This window comes from Psammomys obesus, unplaced genomic scaffold, assembly GCF_907164565.1.
Source record: "Psammomys obesus unplaced genomic scaffold, mPsaObe1.curated_primary_1811, whole genome shotgun sequence".
Lineage (NCBI taxonomy): Eukaryota > Metazoa > Chordata > Mammalia > Rodentia > Muridae > Psammomys > Psammomys obesus.
Window position 1 is genome coordinate 54,609,845 of NW_026585644.1, and position 20,381 is coordinate 54,630,225.

The 20,381-nt window shown below is 37.7% G+C and overlaps 1 non-coding gene across 1 annotated transcript; it reads left to right on the plus strand.

Annotated features, from left to right (window-relative positions):
* Positions 1-4,621: 4,621 nt before the first annotated feature.
* On the plus strand, positions 4,622-4,765 carry LOC129691715 (small nucleolar RNA SNORA48). The gene has a single exon (XR_008722537.1). It is a non-coding gene; the product is annotated as a small nucleolar RNA SNORA48 (small nucleolar RNA).
* Positions 4,766-20,381: the final 15,616 nt, after the last annotated feature.

Genomic DNA, 20,381 nt, shown 5'->3' on the forward strand with positions numbered 1-20,381 from the left:
CTGAATCCAATAAACACACCTCTGCAACAAAGATAAACACTACTTCAGAGTAAAGGGCGGGAAAAATGTTTTTCAAGAAGACAAGCTGGAATAGCTATCCTAATATCTAAGAAAACAGACTTTCAACCAAAATTAATCAAAAAAGATGTGGGGAGGCACATCATTCTCATCAAAAGAAAAATCCACCAGGACATTACAATCCTGAACATCTATGCCCCAAATAATAGAGCACCTGCATTTGTATATGAAACATTATTAATGCTCAAATCATGAATTGATCCCAACACCTTAACAGTGGAAGACTTCAACACTCCACTCTCACCAAGGGACAGATCATCTAGACAGAAGCTAAATAGGGAAATAATGACACTTACACAAGTCCTAAATAAAATGGACTTAATAGATGTCTACAGAACTTTTCACCAAATCTCAAAAGAGTATATATTCTTTTCTGCACCTCACAGAACCTTCTCAAAACGTGACCATATAGTTGAGCACCAAGCAAGCCTCAACAGATACAAGAATGAAATAATCCCTTGTATCCTACCATGTCCTAAAAGTAGACCTTAACAACAACAGAAATAACAAAAAGTCTACATACACATGCACACTAAACAACTCTCTATAACAGTTTGGTCAGGGACGAATTGAAAAAGAAACTTTTTAGAAAAGAGACTTTCTAAAATTTAATGAAATTGAAGGCAAAACTTACCCAAACTTATGGAACACAACGAAAGCAGTGCTAAGAGAAAAGTTCACAGCACTAAGTGCCTTCAGAAAGAAGTTTGAGACGTCTTGTAGAAGCAACTTAATGACACACCTAAAAGCCCTAGAAAAAAAGAAGCAGACACCTCCAAGAGCTGTAGACAATTGGAAATAATCGAAATCAGAGCTGAAATTAATGAATGAGAAACAAAGAAAATAATTCTAAGAATCAATGAAACCAAGAGCTGGTTCTTTGAGAAAATCAACTAGATAGGCAAACCCTTAGCCAAACTAACTAAAAGGCAGAGTGAAACTATCCAAATCAGCAAAATCAGACAGGAAAAGAAAGACACAACAATAGACACTGAGGAAATCCAAACAATCATTAAGTCTTACCACAAAAGCCTATATGCCACAAAATTTGAAAATCTAAATGAAATGGACAATTTTCTTGATAGGTTCCATTTACCAAAATTAAATAAAGATCAGGAAAACAGATTAAATACTCCTATATACCCTGAGGAAATAGAATCAGTCATCAAAATTCTCCCTTCCAAAAAAGACCCAAGGCCAGATGGTTTCAGTGCAGAATTCTACCAGACTGTCAAAGAAGAGCTGATTCCAATTTTCTTCAAATTATTCTATAAAATAAAAACAGAAGGAACATTAGCAAACTCATTATTTAGGGCTACAGTCACCTTGACACCCAAACAACACAAAGACCAAACAAAAAATGAGAACTTCAGACCTATCTCTGTTGTGAACATTGATGCAAAAATATTCAAGAAAATAATTGCAAACCAAATTCAAGAACACATAAAAGATAGCATCCATTGTGATAAAGTAGGCTTCATCCCAGGCATGCAGAGTGGTTCAGCATATGGAAATCCATCAATGTAACCCACTATTTAAACAAACTGAAAAAGAAAAACCACATGATCATCTCTTTAGATACCAAAAAAGCATTTTACAAAATCCAACACCCATTCATGTTTAAAGTCTTGGAAAGATCAGGGATACAAAGTACATATTAAAACATAGTAAAGATAATATATAGCAAGCTTACAACCAACATCAAACTAAACAGAGAGAAACTTAAATCAATCCCACTGAAATCAAGGACAAGGAAAGGCTGCCCACTCTCTCCATATCTCTTCAACGTAGTCCCTGAAGTAATAGCTACAGCAATAAAACAACTAAAGGAGATCAAGGGGATACAAAAGGAAAGGAAGAAGTCAAAGCATCACTATTCTCAGATGATATGATAGTATACACGAGTGAACCAAAAATTTCACCAGAGAACTTCTTCAGCTGAAAAACACCTTCAGCAAAGTGGCTGGATACAAAATTAACTCAAAAAAAAAAAAATCAGTAGCCCTTCTGTATATGAAAGACAAAACAGCTTTGAAAGAAATTAGGGAAACAACACCCTTCACAATAGCTACTAATAACATAAAGTACCTTGGTGTGCCTCTAACAAAGCAAGAGAAAGAAATGTTTGAAAAAACAAACAAACAAACTTCAAGTCTCTGAAGAAAGAAATAGAATAAGATATCAGAAAATGGAAAGCTCTCCCATGCTCATGGATTGGTAGGATTAACATATTGAATATGTCCATCCTGCCAAAAGCAATCTACAAAATCAATGCAATTCCCATCAAAATACCAAAACAATCCTTTGCAGACCTTGAAAGCACAATTCTGAATTTCATATAGAAAAAAACAAAAACAAAAACAAAACAAAACAACAAAACCCAGAATTGCTAAAACAATCTGTACAGCAACAGATCATCTGGAGGTATCTCCATCCTTGATCGCAAGTTGTACTACAGAGCAATAATAATTAAAATTGCATGGTACTGGCTTGGAAATAGAATGTTAGATAAATGGAATCGAATAGAAGACCCAGAAATAAACCTACATACCTAAGGAAACTTGATTTTTGACAAAGAAGCCAAATACATACAATGCAAAAAAAGACAGCATCATCATAAAATTGTGCTGTATTACCTGAATGTCTACATGTAGAAGAATGCAAATAGATCCATATTTATTATCCTGCACAAAACTAAAGGTTAAGTGGATCAAGGACCTCAACAAAAAAACAGACACACTAAATCTGGTAGGAAAAAAAAAATTGTGGAAGAGCCTTGAACTCATTGACACAGGAGATGACTTCCTGAACAGAACACCAACAACACTACCTCTAAGATCAACAATCAATAAATGGGATCGCATGTAACTGAAAAGCTTCTGTAAAGCAAAGGACACTGTCATCAGAACAAAACGACAGCCAACAGACTGGAAAAGGATCTTCACCAACCCTATACCTGAGAGAGGGCAAATATCCGGAATATATAAAGAACGCAAAAATTTAAAAAGTAATAAATTAATTAATCCAATTAATTTAAACAGAGAATTCTAAGTAGATGAATATTGAATGCAGAGAAACACTTAAAGAAAGGCTTAAAGTCCTTAGGCATCGGAGAAATGCAAATAAAAATGACCCTGAGATTTAACTTTATACCCATCAGAATGGCAAAGATCAAAGACTCAAGTGACAGTGACAGTACATGCTGGAGAGGATTTGGAGAAAGGGGAACCCTCCTCCATTGCTGGAGGGAATGTAAATTTGTACAACCACTTTGGAACTCAATCTGGTGCTTTCTTAAGACAATTAGGATCAAGATCCAACTATTCCACTCCAAAATATGCTCAAGTACACAACAAGGACATTTGCTCAACCATGTTTGTAGCAGCTTTATTCATAATATCAAGAACCTGGAAACAACTCAGATGCCTCTCAACGGAGGAATGGATACAGCAATTGTGGTACATTTACAGAGTGGAATACTACTCAGCAATTAAAAACAAGGACATCATGAAATTTGCAGGCAAATGGATGGATCTAGAAAAGATCATCCCGAGTGAGGTATCCCAGAAGCAGAAAGACACACAAGGTATATACTCATTTATAAGTGGATGTTAGATATATAATATAGGATAAACATACTAAAACCTGTACACCCAAAGAAGCTAAGCAAGAAGGAGGACCCTAGGTACTATGATCAATTCTCATTCAGAAAGGCAAACAGGAAGGAAATCAGAAGAGGGAGGAAACAGGAAATAGGACAGGAGCCTACCACAGAGGGTCTCTGAAAGACTCTGCCCAGCAAGGTATCAAAGCAGATGTGGAGATTCATAGCCAAACTCTGGGCAGAGTATGAGGATTCTTATGAAAGAAGGGGGAGATAGAAAAACCTAGAGGGTACAGGAACTCCACAGGAGGACAACATAACCAAAAAATCTGGGTAAAGGGTCTTTTCTGAGACTGCTACTCCAACCATGGACTATGCATGGATATAACCTAGAACCCCTGCTTAGATGTAGTGCATGGCAGCTCAGTATCCACGTGGGTTCCCTAATGAGGGGAACAGGGATTCTCTGACCTGAGCTCAGTGGCTGGCTCTTTGATGACCTCCCCCTGAGGGAGGGTACAGGCATACTAGGCCACAGAGGAAGACAATGCAGCCAGTCCTGATGAGACCTGATGGGCTAGGGTTAGAGGGAAGGGGAGAAGGACCTCTTCTTCAGTGGACTTGGAGAGAGGCATGGGAATATTTGAGGGAGGGAGAGAGGGTAGAATTGAGAGAGAATGATGGAGGTCCTATAGCTGGGATACAAAGTGAATAACCTGTAATTAATAAAAAATAAATTGATTTTTAGAAAGCAATAAAATATGTAAAGAATGTGAGAAAATATATTTTTCTCTTCTGTTGGAGGTGTAAAGGTGAAGGGTTGCTACAAGGGAAAGTGAAGGTAAGTAGGATGGGGGTGTATAAAGTGAAATTTACAAAAAACAATAAAAGTTATTTTTGTTTGTTTGTGCTTTGTTTTTCTTTGAAGAGTGCTTACTGTACCACTGGCAATGAACAAAGTAACACCTTGTTGGTGTTGCTGTTCTTATGTCATTCAGGGTCAGAGCAAACTGCAGTACTTCATTCATCCTAGTTTGATATCTGGCATGGTGGCCAAAGCTGTCATCTGCCTAGGACTCATAAAAATCAAATCAAGTCAAATCAAATTCAAACAGTACAACATGTGAAGAAGAAAACAGACCTTTTGGCTATCATATATTTATCACTCTGCACTAAACTCAAGGCCAAGTAGATCAAAGACCTAAACATAAAACTAAAAACACTAAATCATTTAGAAGAGAAAGTGACAATCTTCCTTGAACTCATTGTCACAGGAGACATCTTCCTGAAACAGAACACCAACATCTCAGGTTCTAACATCAAAAACTAATCAATGGGACCTCGTGAAACTGAAAAGCTTCTGTAAAGCAAAGGACACTATCAACAGAACAAAACTGCAGCCTACAGAGTGAGAAAAGATCTTCACCAACCTTACATCTGACAAAGGGCTAATATATAAAACATATAAAGAACTCAAGAAACACCAGCAAACCAAATAATCCAATTGAAAAATGGGATACAGAGCTAAACAAAGAATTCTCAACAGAAGAATCTCTTTTAAGAAGCACTTAAAAGAAATACTCAACATTCTTAATCATAAAGGAAATGCTAAACAAAATGACCTGGAGATTTCATCTTACACCCATGAGAATGGCTAAAATCAAGAACTCAAGTGACAGCACATGCTGGTAAGAATGTGGACAAAAGGGAACACTCCTCCATTGCAGATGGTAGTGCAAACTTTGGAAATCAAGCTGGTGCTTTCTCAGAAATTTGGAAATAGCTCAACCTCAAGGCCCCATTATATCAGTCCTGGGCATATACCCAAAAGATGCTCACCATAAAACAAGGACATTTGCTTAACTATGCTCATAGGAGCTTTATTCATAATAGGCAGAAACTAGGAACAACCCAGATGTCCCTCAACTGAAGAAAGCATAAGGAAACATTGCTACATCCCTACAATGGAAGACTATTCACAAAGGAAAACAAGGAAGAAATTTGCAGGCAAGTGGATGGAACTAGAAAAGATCGTCCTGAGTAAGGTAGCCCAGAGCTAGAAAGACTCACTGTATGTACTCAGTTATAAGTGCTATTAGCCTTATATAGTACAGGATAACCATACTGCAATTCACAGATCCGAAGAAGCTAAGCAACAAGGAGGCCCAAGAAAGGATGTTTGAATCTTACTCAGAAGGGAAAATAGAATAGATAGTGGAAGTGGTTGAAGAGAGGGAACAGGACAGAAGAGGTTGTGTTAAGGTAAATGAGGTGGGGATCAGATGTGGGGAGAGTGGGAGTGGGAGGACAGAGGGCTTGCAGAGAGAACAGAACCATGGGTGGGAGCCCATCTGAGACAAGCTGCAGATGAAAATTGTGTGGGCTCCTGGGGACTATAAGGGTAACACTTGCTAAGAACCCCTAGAGGCTGGTGTCATGGAGACTGAAGAGGCCACCATCTAACCAGACAGAACGTCTGTGTAGGGAAAGGAACACTAACCCACCCACAAAAACTTTTATCCAAATTTGCCCTGCCTCCTGTATGTTCAGGCATAAAGATAGAGTAGAGAATGAGGAAATAGCTAACCAATGTGTGGCCCAACCCATACCAAAGGAGAGAGCCAACCCCTGACACTATTAACAATACTCTCCTATGTTTGCAGATGGGAGCCTAGCATGGCTATCCTCGGAGGGGCCCTATCCAGCAATGGATCAAGACTCATAGCCAAACATTAGGAGGAACTGAGGGAGTCTTGCAGAAGAGCAGGGGTGGGGGTGCTGAAGAATAGAAGGACTAAGAGGGGAAAGGAGCTCCACAAAAAGACCAACAAAGCCAACTAACTTTGGCCCAGGAGGGCTTGTGGATACTGAAGCACCAACCAAGGACCATAAATGGACTGGACCTAAGCTCTCTACACATATGTAAGGGAGGCGCAGCTTGGTCTTTATGTGAAGAGCATGAATGGGAGCAGGGGCTGACTGTAACAAGGACTCTAGCGTATGCTTTTTGATCACTTCCCCCTGTTGGGGCTGCCTTGCCCTGCCAGTGAGGAAATGAATACGCTCAGTCCTGATGTTACTTGATGTGCAGGAGTGGATTGTTGTTGGGGATCCCCTTTTCTGAGGGGGAGGGCAGGGGTTGGTAGGCAGAAGACAAAGGCAGGGTTGGACTGGGAGGAAAGGAAAGAGGGGACTATGAATAGGATGTAAATTGAATAAATAAATAAATAAATTAAAAAAAAACAAGAAAGGGGAAGAATTCTGGTGACTATCTGAGGCAAGTGAGAAAGAAGTGTTTCTCTAAGGATCCTTTAGAGGAATTACAGACCTGCTGAATATGCAATTTCTAATGTTTAAACAATCAAAATTTCAGTAGAATTTATATCTTCAGTGTTCATCTAATGGAGAATCATATCAGCCCTAGGGGATTAATATAAATCCTAATCAAAATCTTGCAATTGTTTTTAAACTCGGCAAGCTGATCCTTAGGTTCATATTTCATGGATAAGACCCAATTACAGTTAAAACACAAACCTTCAAGACTCCTTCAAGTCCTTTCAGATCTTGTGGATCTCTAGTGTCTCTATGCAAACTGTAGAAATAGGGACCCGTATATGTATTATTAATATTAACACTATCTGGATCCTTAGCTAAATAGATGAGCTGAAGTTGTAGAATTTTATAATAAAGATATATCTTTATTATATATGTGTGTGTATGTGTGTGTGTGTATTTACCTTGGCAGGCAATGTTCATAGCGAAGTTCATAGAAGAACAAATTCATGTATCAGGATTCACAAAAAGTAAACGTACTTCTCCTAAAAACAAGAGTTTTGTTATGTTTTCTTTTTAAGAAAAAAGTCATAGTGGTAACTTACGTATTTCATAAAAAATATGGATGTAGAATTGCAAAATCTAAAATGTTAATATACAGACATAAATATTTTAAAAATTGACAATCTACTTAAATAAATACCCCATCAAATAAAATCTGAAGATTCCTAATAGAAAATAATAATATGGAGAGATGTTCGATATCACTAGCTGTAGAGATGAGAATTGTAGGTGATATAATTCAAGCCTTCACGTTATCTCAGCTCTGGGGATGCTGAGGCAAATGTATAATGCATCAGAAGTTAATTTACTCTTCATAGCAATTTCCAGACTAGTTTGGCTTTACAACAAGGTCCTATTACATAAACAAAGCAAAATAAAACACAAATAAGTAGGTAAATAAAAACAAATGGTAAGCTTTATTTTAAAATATATAGATGAGATAGCTTTGAATACTTTCATCATAAAATGGTAAACATTTGAGGGCACAGATATATTAATTGCCCTGATTCAATTCTATCATTTAAAAAATGTGTATATATTCAGCATATTACATATTGTGGTGGTTTGAATAAAAGTGGCTCTCATAGGACCATAGGGAGCAGCCCTATTAAGAGGTTTGGCCTTGCTGGGGGTGTGTCCCCGTTCCCTGTCAATCAGGATGTAAAATCCTTAGCTTGGTTGCCTGCTAGCCTCTTTGCTTCCTACCATGATGGTAATGGACTAAACCTTTCCTTTATAAGAGTTGCCATGGCCATGATGTCTGTTCACTAAAACAAGGTACCAGTAGTTCAATTTTATATACAATTTTTATTTTTCAGTTAATAAAAATTCAAGATCTATAATATCACTAAACTAATGAAACAATAATAACAAGAGAAAGGTGGTTTCTAATTTTATGTTGTCAGGGTGGGTGAGGTCATATGAGAATATGGAAAGCAAAATAGGTACAGGGAATCTTTCAGTGTGTAGTGTATTTGTCATTTTATTTTTGGCAATGCCTTTGGAGGTATACATATATGGCAAAAGTTACACTAACTAGAATTTAACTTGGGTTTGATAAGTTTAATGAATTTAAATTATGCTTCAGTAACACTGTTAAAAGTGAGAGTAATAGTGACAACCTAAGAGAATTGCTTACTGAGAATTGCTTCACGTTCAATTTGTTCCTTGTGATAAAAACACTCCTTAAGATACCTGAGGCTGCATTGCTTTTGTTAGTGGTGCTGGAAAAAGAACAGGACTGACACATTCTTAGGACTCAACTGCATCTTTTTATTCTGATCAGACACCTAAAGAATTTGCCATTCAGCAGGTGTTTATCAAGCACCTTCACTCACCCCTCTCCTCACAGTAGTCATATACAGAATTGTATGAATCTGAAGAATTATATGGTTCAATGTATCGATCTACTCTTTCTCCAGCACCCTTTTTGATTTTGCAACATGATGTTTGCAACTATCTGCTGTTATTTTCTAAACCAGCAACTATATCTCAGTCTTAACTAAGAACAGAGCCTAATAAAAATCCACAAACTCATTTTTGCACAAATAGCTTTTTGTAAAAGTGTTTTGTAAAAACGTGTCTTGAAAAACATGTCTTCACTCCTTCCAAAGTTTTACTTTAAATCTGTAAATTAGTGTCTTTAGGGTTCAATAGCTCATCATTTCCAGAGTCATGGGACCTTGAGGGTTGATTGAATCCATAAATATTACCCTGTAAAAATATGAAGTTACTGGGAAGAAAACTAGGTTGAGCATTATTGGGATCCAGTTTTATCTTTTCACTATTTACTACATATTATTTCATTCAAGAGATATTTATCAAATATTTTCCTGGGCCAGTATGGTGTCACACTCTAAGATAATGTTGAATAAGTGTTGACATAATAATTTCTATTCGTGATAGTGTATATAAACATTAACTGCATTCACAGAAAATGGTACTAAACATATAGTATTTCTGTGGGTTTTAAAATTAGAGCTGGGAAAGTACACGAAAAAGATGTATTCTTTGTTATGAATGGCTGAAACACAGATACTTGTCTTAACTCTGACAGGGAAAGGTCTCCTTCATTGGTTCAAACTGATCTGAGATATTGAAAATGAGTGAGGTTAGCCAGGGAAAGATGGGATACAAACAGAGTTTAACAGAGTTTAGGTAAACAGTCAGATGGGGCTTGATCCAGCAATCAATGAAAAGAACAGTGTACACAGAACACACATACTTTCCAAGACTACACCTATACCTGTTCTGACTGTTCCACCTGAGAAACAGAAAATGAAGTAGGATTCTCTGTGGCCCAGAGGAGTAGGTGAACATCTACATCACAGGGCAACTGCAAAAAAACAATCCAGTGCATGGATTTGAGATAAATTATGTGAACCCTTACTAATCAGAAATTCAACTTTGAGGTTGTTACAAGGTCTAGCATCAAATACTCTGGCTAATTCATGGGTCTATATATTTACCTTAAAAGAAGAAACAAATGAAAACACTTTGAACCTACTGTCCGTGACTTTGTATGCTATATTGAGTCACTTCAGGGATGGCGTAAATCCACCATGAGTAAGCTCTGTATTTTCTCGTACCTAATAAAAATATGTATGAATAGCTATCAATGAACTCTTGCTAAGGCAAAGAACTCTCTTAGTCATGGAAGGAAGCTGTTAATTTTTAGTCCTTTCTATGAGAGCAGGGAACAAGGTGGGGGACACTATATTAATGTCTTTTAGAAAAAAAACACTTCCTGTGCCAAGAGGCTTGGAAGAATTTTAAGTTGTTTTCTGAGGCATCAAATGAAAAAAAAATCTGCAATTAAGAGCACTTCCACAAAATACTAAATGATTAATATTTTTAATAATATTAAACTGCTTTTAGTAGATTGCTAATGACATCAGAACTAAGACATAAACTGAAGCAGCTGGCCATAATCACTTAAAGTGAAAATATGTGTCTTTACATTACTTATGTTCTAAATCAAGTATGAAATTTTGTCAAACAAATGTACTTAGGAATAATGCAACTAAATACAGATGTAAATCTACAGTATAATTTACATGCTTGAGACTATATCAAGAACTTGGAGCCATGTGACTAATGTGTCTTATTTATCCAATATTAATACCTAATTCTTCATTTTTAAAAGTGTGTCTTTCTGATAACCCAACTGATTTTATATCTTATAAAAGATTAAAATATGTCAATTAACTTATCTTTGGGAATGTTTGCACTGAGAAGTACAGTAATTTTTTTTCCGAACCTGGTAAAATAAACATATTTAAAGTTACCATCCTTGCCGTTGTTGTTACACTTTAGTTTTTAATTATTATTTTTATTAATTACAATTTATTCACTTTGTATTCCAGCTGTAGCCCTCTCTTCCATCCCCTCCCAATTCCACCCTCCCTCTTCTTCTCCTATGCCCCTCCCCCAGTCCAATGATAGGGTAGGTCCTCCTCCTCTTCTATCTGACCCTAATCTATCAGGTCTCATCAGGACTGGCTTCTTTGTCTTTCTCTGTGGACTGGTAAGGCTGCTTCTCCTCAGGGTGAGGTGAAAAACCTGTACACCTAAGGAAGCTAATCAAAAAGGAGGACCCTGGTAAGAAGCCTAATATTCATTCAGAAAGGTAAATGAGATGGACATCAGCAGATGGAGAAAACAGGAAACAGGACAGAAGGCTATCACAGAGGGCCTCTGAAAGACTCTAACCAGCAGGGTATCAAACATATGCTGAGATTCATAGCCAAACGTTTTGCAGAGTGCAGGGAATCTTGTGAAAGAAGAGGGAGATAGAAAGACCTAGAGTATACAGGAGCTCCATAAGGAGAGCAACAGAACCAAAAAAATCTGGCACAGAGGTCTTTTCTGAGACTGATACTCCAAACATGGACCATGCATGGAGATAACTTAGAACTCCTGCACAGAAGTAGCTCATGGCAGCTCCAAGTGTCCAAGAGAGTTACCCAATAATAGTTACTATAGTTTTCGAGTGAACAATTCACTGAACAGTTCAGTTCAGTGCATTTCACACTGCAGTGGTGAAAACATATAGTGTTCTCTGTGAGTAAGTGTTTGTGTATTATCTATATTTATGTACATATGGTTGTGTGCTCATGTACTCACAAGTACAAGAACACATGTGTGCTCATGCAGCTCCCAGAGGTCAATGTTGGGCATCTTCCTTGATTGTTCTCTGCTTTCTTACTGAGATAAACACTGCATTAAACATGGAGCTGTACTATTTTGCTAAACCAGTAGGTTAACGACCTCAGAGACCTGCACTGAGTGCAGGCGTGCACTACCATGCCTGGCTTCCGTGTGGAGGCTTGGGATTTGAATTCATCTCCTCAAGCTTATGTAGTAGGCATTTTGTAGACCGAGTCACTGCTTCTCCAGCTCCCTCTAAAACTCTCTTAATCTTCAAAAATTTAAAACCTATTGATTATGTTAGTTGTCTACTAAGACTCTAGCCTCTGAAACTACTATTTGATTTTCTGCACCTATAAATGGCTTTATCTAGATGTTTCTTATAAGTGAATTTGTACAGTATTTGTCTTTAGAACAAATAGTGTTTTCAGTCACTGCTACTCTGACCACTTTTGGTAACACTTTGACTTTCAAATTCGTATGAATACTATAATTTTCCACCCTCTATGATACAGGTTTTTAATCAGATACTGCTCTCAATAGCATGCTATTGTTCTTTTTTTTTTTTTTTTTCTTTTTCTTTTCTGGACAAAGACGATGAAAGGAGAGAGATATGACTAATGAACCGTAGAATTTGGCCTTATTGGTACCAGCTTTATTTCTTTGGCTTCTAACCTTTTACCTTTTCTCACTTTTACCTTCCCTGTTTTTATTTGTACACAGATGTGCTGCCTGGAGGAAGAATGAAAGTATTAAGTGTGTCTCATGATTAAAAGTATTAAGCATGTGTTAAGAGGACAAACAGAAAGTGCTCTCCCTGGAATAGCATCATGAAGTCATTAGATTATTCCTATCTACCTCTGATTTTTTTAAAATAAGAATAGGAAAACTCAAATTCAACAAAATTCCTTACTGATTTCTCACTGTCTTCAGACATGCTCATCTGAAATAGATTCTTTACATAAATAAAATCATGTCTTCATCACTTCCAAGCATATAAATATGAAATAGATGGTCCCTGATTAAAATTGTTTGAATTAGAATGACTTGGCATTCTGACAGTGCAGAAGCAATGTGCAGTCAGGAAACATGGTTTTCAAGCCTTGAATTTGGGTGTCTTGAATGAGGCTAGCTCATTATGGTGAGATAAATTAACTGCAATGGAATCAAGTCAAAGTTCATAGTCTGGCATGGGTTCAAGGCATAGTTAGCCGATGCTGTATGGTGAATTGCATTGCTGAGCTACAGTGTTCAATAGGCAAGAGAAATTAAATGAGTTTTCCAGTCATAATATTTTCAACTTACAATAGGTTTATGAGCTCCAGTCCATAAATTTAGGAACAAAAGTATACTCTTGTCACCATTCATAGCCAGCTGAATGCCTGTTACATTGATCATAAATTTTACTTGTTACTTGAGTGAAAGCAATGATAACAGGAATGTAAACAACACTATTTTATCGTGTCATCAAATTTCAGTTTTTTTCTTTTTGTCCTTTAATGGAAGACACGCTCAGAAAAAGTCAACTGTATAGAATATATGCATATGCATATATATATTTATATTTAAAGAAAGCAAAATACATTGCAATAGTGTGTTGGTGAAGGCTGGTCAGGAGGTGTGGCTTTATATGTCAAGTTTCTTCTCTACAAAAGGCAAAAGGAAGCATAAAATGCTATAGCATTTTGCAGTTCCAAAATTCAAATAAAAAAACAATTATTTGTACTCATTGACATAGTAATTCCAGGCATTAGTCTAGGCATAGAAGAGAAATATGCAAAGAATTGGGCACAGCCTATGCAAATGCATTCTATTATCTCCACAAAAGTTTTGAGAAAGGAGAAAACATGCTATACTTGCAAAGAGGACTCAAAGGTTAAAAGCGCAAGTCTGGGGTCATTTCTAACACCCACAGACTGGCCAACAACTGCAACAGAGCCCCCTTCTGGTCTCTGTGGGCACTGCATGCAGGTGGTGCATAGGCAAACACCCATACTTTTTTTTTTTTTTTTTTAATCAGATCGAAAAAATAACACAGGAAAAATCATGGTATTTGGTAAGGTCTTTGAACTTACTTTATATATGGCTTTGAGAAATTTTACATTTTACAGTATACCTTGCATTTAGCAATCTTTTAGTTTGCTTTGTTTTTCTTTAGATTTTTCTGAGAGTCTTATGTGACCCAGGCTTGCCTAGAACTCAATATGGAGCCATGGTTTACTGTGTACTTCTGATTTTTATGCTCCCATTTTCATAGGTAGGTCTGAGATTACATTTGCTTCAGCACAACTGACACAATAGGAGACTGCTAATGACTATTTATTAGTCAAAAAGGAAAGATGAAAGCAAATTGTCCCAGGAGAGCAGAGAACAGTTAATATTGCCTTGCTGGTAAAGGGTTACTGACATTGATTATAAAGACCCTTCTTACTTACAAATGAGCAAAGTAGAAAATGTAAAGGATACAGTGCAAGATACCAAGTACTCTACTGAGGCAGGAGATTAAGAGTTACTGGAGAATGAAGATTCAAGAAATAAAGAGATTGCAACTCCTCTGCCATAGTATGGACATTATTTTTTATGGACAGAAAGTAAGCTTTATATTTCAACAGAAGAGTGACCTGATCTTTCTTTGGTTAGAAATATCATTGTGAGCAGTAGTGTTTGAATGCACAGGGATTAGCCAATTCTCCAGCAGACAAAGGGAATACTTTCAACAAGCCTGATTCAGTTTCTACCAGCAAATTCAATTAAAACAACCATAAAACAAGAACAAAACAACATCAACATCAACAATAATAACAAGAGAAAAAAAAAAACAGAAGAAATTAAATCAGTGTGATTCCATCTGAGTGGAGTCCTAGAACACAGCCAGTTAAATTGACATGAAGTCAGAACAATGGTTTCCATGCTTACATGGGAATGCTGAGTGGGAGCACTGACAGGGAACAAACCACAAACATCTTTGATTATAGGATGAGGACAATAGTCTTCATGTGGTATACCCTACCTTTTAAAACACCTCAAATGTTATATGATCTGAAAGAAGAAAGTAAATGTTCAAATAAAGGTAACAAAATGCAAGTTAGAGGCAAGTAAATATATGTTTTTTAACACATTGACCTGCATGAAGAACTAGGATGAGTCCCATAGCCAAATTTTGGGCAGAGTGAGTGCATGGAATATTATGAAAGAAGGGGGGATGAGAGAACTGGAGGGGACAGGAGTTCCACAAGGAGAGCAAAGAAACTTAAAAAAAATGGGGCAAAGGAGTCTTTTCTGAGGCTGATACTCCAGCCAAGGACCATGCATGGAAATAACCTAGAACCCTTGCACAGATGTAGCCCATGATAGCTCAATAACCAAGTGGGCACCCTAGGAAGGGGAACAGGGACTCTCTCTGGTATGAACTCAGTGCCTGGCTCTTTGGTCACCTGCCCCTGAGGGGAAATCAGCCTTACCCGGCCACAGAGAAGACAATGCAGCCAGTCTTGATGAAATCTAATAGGCTAGTGTTAGATGGGAAGGGAGGAGGACCTCCCCTATTGGTAGACAGGGGAAGGAGCATGTGAGGAGAAGGAGGAGGAAGGGTGGGATTGTGAGGGGATGAAGGAAGGGGCTACAGCTGGGATACAAAGTGAATAAACTGTAATAAATGAAAAATAAAATAATTTATGAAAATAGAAAAAAGAACTAGGATGGATTGATACTGGAGGGATAGGTAGGTAGGCAGGTATATTTTCAAGGTACTGTCACTTTATTATTTTTTATGCATTATTTTTTAAAAACATTTCATGACAGTTGGTTAGAAAAATGATGCTGGGATTTATTTTGTTTTCCAATAGTATATTTGTTATGATAAATGAATTATGCGAGGCTCAACAGGTCTGGTATAAGGAAGTTTATTATGGAAAAGATGGGAGAGAAAGGGACAGAGACAAAAGTGAGGGAAAGCATAAAAGAGAAGAGAGTACGAGGGGTGAGAGACAGGTAGAGAATCAAAGAGACAAACAGAGATACAGGCCAAGAGTGAAACAGAAGAGAGAGAAAGTGAGAGAGTAAGAGAGGACATGCCTGTTGGTGGCAGCTGAAGGCATCACAGGTCGCTAGGCAACCTGAAAGACAGTAGGTGGTCTGAACCAATATTCTTCCCTTTTTGTTTAAATAAAAATGTAGAATTAGGAAGAGGTGGAGAGAGAGAGAGAAAAAGAGAGAGGGAAGCAGGAGCACAAAAATGTCCAGATTATATGCTGTAGAGGAATGGAAGCCCCTGCCCTAGAAAGTTCAAGATAGAGGATAGCGTTTACCAGCCACACCCAGCAGCAGGTATGATGAGAGTGATGCTCAGAGAAGCTGGAGCTGCTTGTCCCAGGTCTGAGGCACAACATCCCAGCCTTCTGTTGATAATAAATGGATTGGGGTGGAGTAATCGATCATCTTTGGCTGCTTCCTGCTGACATTGGTTTGAGGATAGGGGGCCAAAAGTCTAGAATGTTGATCAAGTCCAGCAAGAACAGGCTGTTCAGGATCTGTGAGATTATCTGTGGCTAGGAAGAAAAAGGCAGGTCAATCTTGCAGCATTCTGTGAGGTTAGACTGGAGCACCTGTGGATAGCTTTGATGCGATCATGGATGTAGAAAACACCTGGAACTGACAAATATACCGGAACATGTAAAAGGACAGAAGACAAAGTTAATTAGTTTAGGGAGAAAAAAATTTAGGTGTATATTTGAAACTTTTGGACCTATGGTTTTGGTAGTTGGGGAAGAGGAGTCCCAAAATTAGGGAAAGGGAGAGGAATCCTGCCCTTTGAGATAGGCAATAGATGGGAAACTAGGCTATTGATTGGCAGTACTTATCTGGAGATCATCTGATCTGAGAGCTGGATTCATGTGGATTTCATGTAGCTTATAAGAATTGTTTCTGAGTTTACAAAGAAGATAAGTTTTAAACACGTTAATATCACCATTGTTTGAAAATTGCAGTGAAATACACATTGCAAAATAGGCAGTAGACATACATCTGTGTGTAAGAGCATAGCAGAAGTTTGGGAAACAATCTTGGGTTAAAAGCGCCAACATTGTTTGAGGTGAGCTTAGGGAAGGCAGAAACCTACAGAGTAGAAGGACAAAAACAGCTGATATTGATTTTTAACACAATGAGAAACAACTTTTAAGTCTATACTTAGAAGACAAAGCAAAGGAAATTTAAAATTTTGAGCTTGGAACTCTGGTAGCAGATTGTATAGTGGACTTTTTTTTTTTTAAAGAGTTAGATTTATAAATCAGAGCTCCAGTAATTAATGTCAAAACTAAACAGTTTTAATACAACAGTAGCAGAGCAACTGGAAGAAATCTGAAGAATTTTATTTTTGTATATCTTAAATCACCTTCTTAGACTCTAAAATACTTTCTTAGGTCCTGATGACTTAAGCTTTTGTATCTTTAGGTCTTGTACCCAGTTATTTAGCATAAGACACAGGTAATTTTGCTGGGAGCAGTCTCAGTAAAGCAAGTTCTTTTAGCTAAAGGAGTAGTAAAAAGTTACACCTGTGAGACCTATTTATCTTTTAATATGAAGTCTGTGACCAAGTCAAACCTGTTTGCTTCTCTAAATAAGAGATGTAGTATTATGTCAGTGTCTGGAGTATGCTGAAAGAACGACCCCAACTTGAGTAGTATGTAAACAACAAAAAGCATTTATTCTGCAGAAAGTCCAGGATGCTGGTGTCACCACCTTTACAACATGGCAGAGGCAACAAATGAGCTCAAAGGCTCCATTTGAAGCCAGAAACGGGAAATCCTACTGTGGCTTTGTAACCTTAATTGGGATTGGGTGGTACCCATAGAGAATAGATGTCTGTGGTCAGAACTTAGGTGCTTTTTAAACTGGTAGTTAAACAACCATATCTTCCCCAAGCCAGATGTTTTGGCTATTTCTGATTGGTTGCCCTTTTTCTCTGTGTGTGTTTCCTTTAACTCTTAGGCCTGTTCTGTCTATCAAGAAAATGAAGCCTGTCATGGAGTTGCTCAGGCTTATTTATCCAGGCTCTCTCATTAGTACCTATTAGTTCTAACTATCTAATGAATTAACTAGTAAACTAAAACTTGGTGGATTACCTTGGGGCAAGGGACTACCTCTGTTTTCTGAGTTTGGTAACAAAGTAGGCTATGTCTACCTGGCAGTACCAGTTCTAGGAGTAAGACTTAAGGCCTGGTCCCTGGCTCATGAAGAGGACTGAGGAGTCATCTGAAGCTTCCCATGACAGAACATGGCTATGTGACCCCATGAGTGTAAAGTTAAAACAGACCTGCAGCCTTACCCTGGGCTTGCTGAGGTCAATGAATCTATGGGCCATATTTCATCTGCCAGGACATGGAGCTGGAAGACTGGAAATGTCTGTAGCTTTTGTGGTGGTTGAGTCTCCCTGTCTAGGCATAGAGGACAAGCCTGCATGGCAGCATTTTGATTTCCAGAGGCCAGTCAGGGAGGGCATGGCTTGTTGAGGCAGCTTCAGGATCAATGTCCTTTCTGGCTGCATTTGAAACAGATTCTTGGTGGAGTTGACTTAGGCTGGAGTTCTGAGGGATGCGGCATCCTTTAATGGAATGCTGATGGCCTCAGGGAAGCAGCCAAGTTCTGAGCTTAGTTCTTTGCTGTAGCTAAGCCCATTGGGAAGGCTTCTCTTAGACTTTAAAGATGTTAAAAATCATTTTTACCAACTCCTATGTGGGGGTTCAGGGATCATCCTCAGCCATTTACCGAGACAGTGTCTGCATGTGTAAGAATATAATTTTGGACAAGTTAAAGGTCTTGATCAACTACAAGACATCAGACTACTAACTTGCATTTTTTTAATCATTAAAGACAAGGACTTTAGTTTTCATCCCTATTACGTTGCAGCTTTAAAAGTCATAAACATGGTCCATAAAGAGAGAGCATAACAGTTTTCTGTATGATTTATGAAAGGTCTATAGCTTATAAAAATCTTAAGTCATATTATAGATTAGTTACATTAGCAAAATCAACATGTTTTTGAGGCAGTGATTATTAACCTGTTTGAGAGTGAAGACAAAGAATTGTAATCAAGTTTGCACTGTAATCAGTTTAATGCCTATAGAATTAATATATCCAAGTTTAAAAGTATCTTTGAAATTATGTCACATGGCTTAAGATGATTTAAACACAAGTTTTTAACTATTGACCCTGAACTTTAAAAACATGACTAGGTCTGAAAAAACGTGAACAACAACCTGCTCTTATAGTCAGCAATATATTAGAACAGTATAAACAACTTTAAAATTACATTTGAATTTATTATACCAAACCTATTTGCCAGAAAACTTGGAATTGAACCCAGACCAAAGGCAACTGGGGATGGGAGAAACATCATTCATATATGCATCCAAGAACAAGCAAAGAGTACTTAGACATACATTTTAAACCAGCTTGTTAATCTGAATAAATGTTTATATAAATGTTTATGAACATTTATAAACTTTTGTAAACTTGAAAGTTTAGGATCATATATAAAAATAAAAACACTTAAAACCAGGAATATATAGTATATTGTAAAAAGTAAAGCTGTGAATTTAAAAATCCATACCAGTGTAAGATGAGACTAGTTGCTTTCTTAGTCTAAAAAGGAGATGAAATAATAGGTTTTTTTTTTTTTGACTAGGACTTTTTTATACCACGTGGTCACATTACATCATTACATGGCAGCTTGTAAACTATAAAGTCAGAAAATTATATAAATCTTTAGATAAGAGTTTACAGTATAATCTTAAGATATTATTATTATTATTTTTGTTTGAGAGCAGAGAGGGTTTTTTGTTTGTTTGTTTGTTTGTTTGTTTTTTAGTCATTGTGATAGGAGACTTTTGGGAGTGCCAAGTAGAGTTTAGGTATTTGGGAACCATATGTCTGTGGTCTTAAGAACTTGAAATTTTGGTAATGCAACTTTTTGCCTGTGAATGTGGCCAGATATTTTTTTTTTCTGATAAAATCTGTATCCATTGAAGGGAGGGAGCACAAGCTTGTTTGGAACCTCCACCGGCCAGATGGAAGTAGGGAGGGGCAAGCAGTGAGCAGATCCATGTGGACAAGCTGAAAGGCAGAGCCATGTGGGGGAATAGGACTTTAAGTAGAACTTAGAATCAAATTAATAGAGAAATGTTTTCCACACATCTCCAAAAGTGTTCTAGAGAAAATTACTCACACTGGAGCCATGCAAGGGTGGGCAGCAGAGGTTAGTAGGAAGGATCAGGAGGAGCCATGGCCACCCACTGATAGATACAAAGAGGCGGCCTAAGGAGGGACATGAGGCCCCAAAGCAGCCAGTGGCAGGAGAGGGCTTGGATTGAGGCAGCTCTGATCCTCTGTGAACACAGCAGGGGAGAGCTGGCAGAAAGTAAGAGACAAAACTTTGAGAAAAGAGAAATGGGGAGTAGCTTTCCATTTCATCAATCGCTCTTGGTGTTTCTGAATAAGAAAGCTCTTTAGGTAAGATTTTAGATGGAAAAGCGAGAGGTTTCCCAAATAGGAGAAAACATGAAAGAACCGTTTCTGCAGACAAGAGGGGGAAATGTCCTTGTAGCCTGTGGTCTCAAGTGTCCCTGGACCAGGGGAGGACCAGTGGAACACACAAGCTGGTGAGCGGTTTGTCAACCAGCTAACATGGGGGTCAGGGGTTTAGCCTGTTTAAGCCTGA